We start from the raw sequence: 4356 nt of genomic DNA, 5'->3' as shown, positions 1-4356 counted from the left end.
ATAGTTAACTTTTTTTTAAAAAAAAGAATGAATCTCAAAATTCAACATTTTGATTGAGTGTGGGGAGTTGTCAAAATCTTTCTAATTTTAGAATTGGAAAAAAAAAAAGGGAAAATGCACAAGTACCCCCTCAACCTATGTCTGAAATCCCAGAGACACACTTATACTATACTAAGGTCCTATTACCCCCCTGAACTTATTTAATAAGTAATTTTCAACCCCTTTTTAGCCTACGTGGCACTAGTTTGAAAAAAAAAGTCAACCATCGTTGGACCCACAAGATAGTGCCACGTAGGTCGAAAAGGGGTAAAAAAATTATTAATAAAATAAGTTCAGGGGGGTAATAGGACCTTAGTATAGTATAAGTGTGTCTCTGAGATTTCAGGCATAGGTTGAGGAGGTACTTGGGCATTATCCCAAAAAAAAAAAAGCAAAATCCTATACTAAAAAGAAAAATCCAAGCTAACAAGCATTTGCATGTGGGTAGAATGGATGCTAACTTCTACTCAAACCAATAGCAAAAAATCCAATTAGCTCTTTCCTATAAGGTAAATATGATTTTCTCTTATTCTTATCACCTTCTTTATCTATTTTATTTCGTGCATAATATGGTGCTTGCTGAGAAGCGCTGTCGGTGATAGACCCTTCTCTCCTTCGTTGGATTTCGTCTGCTTCAAATTTTCGGCCGTCTTCAACACTTCACTCGAATTTTTGTTTTTGGTTTAAGAAATACAAAATTGTCCTTATCCTGTCCTTCACTATTACTCCGCCATAACATATCTTGGATCCTTGGTCATCGCTTCGATACAGATCCTATTGATTTACTCTTATTGCATTTTTCTGGTAATGGCTTGCTTATTTTCGGCTTCCACCTACAGTAAGTTTCGGAAGGTATCGTCTCCAATTCTTTGGCTTCCACCTACAGTAAGTTCTGGAAGGTATCGTCTCCAATTCTTCTGCCTCCCACGACGCCATTGATTCACTTTTTTCGAGAAACAATTTTTTCAACGGAATCAGAATTGATTTATCAACATCCTTCAAATCTGAATCACTTAACAATAGACCGCGGTTGAAAAAAGGAAAAATTGGCTGCTGGAATTTATTCTAGCCATCATAGATTAATATATCCAAATTCTCAGAAACTAAAGAGAATTCAATATCATCTTCGCTATGATTCTCTTCCGTCTGAAATTCATTGGAGATTTTTGCAACGATATCTGATAAAAATCCAAAATAGTCAAAACTGAGGCACAAAAATTCATCTTCTCCGAGTTCCTTCATATTTGTTTTGCGGGACTGAAGGGCCCCATCATTGCACACGTTTTCTAGAACTTCTAAAGGTTTTACTGTGAAAAGTTGGAAAATTGATAAATATATTTCTTGGTAGTTTCCTTCTTTTGATATTTATATATTTATTACTTAGCCATGTTCTTTTGTCATGTATTACATCATTTAACTCTATTAAATAATTTCTTTTTTTGTTTGTTTATTACATTTGATTCTCTTTTATATTATTTCATGTAAGTAATTCATGTACATAAATAGAAAAATTATATGGTAATATGGTAAGAGAAATAAAAAAAAAGTTATATGATAAAGTGTATTACAAATTTTAATTATTAAATAGTCTTAAAATATATGGTAACAAGTACTTCTACATTCATTTTTACTTGTCACTTATTCCTAAAATAGATTTTTGATTGTATTTGTCACTTTTGAGATATCAAGAAAAGACTCTAATTTTTTTCATGTTTCACCCTTAACATGAAATACATATTTTTCAAATCATTTTTCAAGACATCATTTAATAGGGATAGTCTGGTAAAATACATATATAAATAGTTATTTTCTTAATTGATGTGTCAAGTCAAGTGTGACAAGTAAAATTGAACGAAGGGGGTATTAGGAGAATTAATAATTAAGGAATTAAGTAGTGTTAAAATATATGGTAAAAAGAATAGCAAATACTTTCTCTCCATTCCTACTTACATGCCGTCTTTACTAAAAAAAGATATTTCTTAGTATTTATCATTTTACAAAATCAATGCATAAATGACTCTATTCTTCCTATTTTACTCTTGAAAGTTATTAACATATAAATATACATTCGACAAACATTGAAAAACTAAGCAAATAATTAATGTCTACTGGTCAAATTAATTAATTACTCAAGATAAATTAATTTATGTTCATTGATTGAAAACATGACTTTACGAAAATGTTAAATAAGGATAAAAAAATACGAGATGTATGCTGATGAGAGGAACCTAAATGACCATAACGCCCTACACGACCTACAAGTCTAGAAGATGAAGCATGTGAAGTATGTATCGAACTAGAAGAACTATGCCTTGTAAAATCAGCCATAACAGCTGGTAACACAACATGAATGGGTACGAAGAGTGACAACCTCTCCCTTAGTAACCTCGACTCTTACAAGGAGAACTACCCAAATGACCTAACGATGGGATCTCTTGGCCCCATGTTGTTCAAATCCCTCACGTCGAATAATTTCCAACTCTTAGGCAACATCTGCACTTTCTGAAATGAAACACCAAATTTGGTAACTGGAGAAACTCCCATATGAATCAAAATAATTAGAACCTTCATAAGCCTTCTCACTCTCTCATGTTTTGTGATTGACATATAAATTTTCTGCAATCCTCGAACTCGAATTTCTTTATCTCTCTCTCATAACGTGAAACAAACTTATCTAGAAACTTGATAGTGGAGGTGATCCAGCTGACATACTATTAATATAATCCCTCCATCCCTGCTTGGTATATAAGGTAGTCATCTGGAACATCGTGTAGTCAATTTCATTATACTCAACTAATCTAAGCTTATGCAATCTTTCATTACATGTAACTATAAATTCATATGCCTCTTCATTCAAGTCACCGTATAGGTGGAAAGATTCACCATCTTTAACCCTTCGAACATATTTTGCTTATAAATGGTCATGGAAGGCATGTTATCCAAATATGATGCAACGACTAGAAATACCATATTATCTAATCGAGGAGCTATAATAGCAGTTGATTGATCCCAAGAGTCTGAGAACCTGGAACGACTATTTGATCTGGAGTCTAACTTCCAAAACAAGTGTGTGAGTCATTAGAGGTGACAAAAAATATTCTTGCATGCGTCATTCCTCCAAGGAGTCCTAGCATATGAACCAAGGTATTTTAAAGCATTAAGGTGGTAATAAAGTTGGGTGGAGCCTGATTTGGTTTATATCCTCAACATGATCTTGCACATCTAAATTTTTGAAAGAGTTATTTGCCATAACATTTTGTCATTTCGAGTTTTCTTCTATAGGTATCTATTTTACTGAGGACCTTTAAACTTCTATAAGGGAAATATATGCAACTTTGTTTCTTTTCTTAAGATTAATTAATTTTTCAAAAGAATTTCGTGAGCTAATTAATCTAGCACTTCAGAATAAGAGTTTGTCTATCATCATTTACACATTTTGGTATACTACTCATTGTGCTCTTGCCCTTACCCGTAGCTTCATAGCTCTTTCTACCTATTCACAATTCTTTTGTATGTCATGGTGATCGATCTCTTTATTTTCTTATCTCATTTATAGTTTTAGTTATGTCATTTTTTATTCCCCCTATTTTTGGCATCCTGCATTTTCTCCTACTATTCTTGGTTATTTTCTCTACTGGTGAATTTCCCTTAACTGTTGTATGATAACCCCCCCCCCCTCGATATCACTTGTATTTGTATTTTATTGGTCTAGTGGACTTTCTTCTTCTTTCTATCCTACCTTCGTATTCCTCAATTTGTTGTCGATTTCCACCTTGTTTTGACTATCTTTTTCAATGACAGTGGCTTGTATTTTATCACTTAACTTTTCCATCTTGTTGTCATCTTCATTACTGATTTTTCTTAATTATGAAATTCTTACCCTTTGTTTTTTTTTGTTGGTACTTGCCCATATCTCCTTGTTCCTTAACGGATTCTTTACTGCTATATCCTTTTCCGTGCATGGTTTTTCAAAATTTCCTTCCACCAGTCTTTGGTTGCAAACACAATTTTTTTCCTTTGTTCTTTTCCCAGACTTTGTGTCTATGGTCATTATATTTTCTTGTTGTTGACTCTGTTCTTTTATCTTTTCTTCCTTATAAAGTGCATCAAACTTGTTCCAAGTCATCAAGATATGTTCTTCACTCACTTTCTCCTTTGGATTCCATCTTTGCATCCGTCCTCTACTGTAATGATATCCTCCTATCCTGGCCCCAATCTTAATCCTAGGTTCCTGAAAGTATTTGTTCGTCAACTTCCCTTTGTCGGATTCTCGTCCTTTTCTAGTATTGATCTCTTTGTTGTTATTTTTACTCTTAT

General features: G+C 33.2%; 1 pseudogene; it reads right to left on the bottom strand.

Annotated features, from left to right (window-relative positions):
• Positions 1-587: 587 nt before the first annotated feature.
• LOC114075352 lies at positions 588-1281 on the bottom strand (annotated as a pseudogene).
• Positions 1282-4356: the final 3075 nt, after the last annotated feature.

The sequence above is a fragment of the Solanum pennellii genome, chromosome 12 (genome assembly GCF_001406875.1).
Source record: "Solanum pennellii chromosome 12, SPENNV200".
NCBI classification, from domain to species: domain Eukaryota; kingdom Viridiplantae; phylum Streptophyta; class Magnoliopsida; order Solanales; family Solanaceae; genus Solanum; species Solanum pennellii.
Note: the sequence above shows the minus strand (reverse complement) of the source record. Positions and strands in the feature narration are given on the sequence as shown.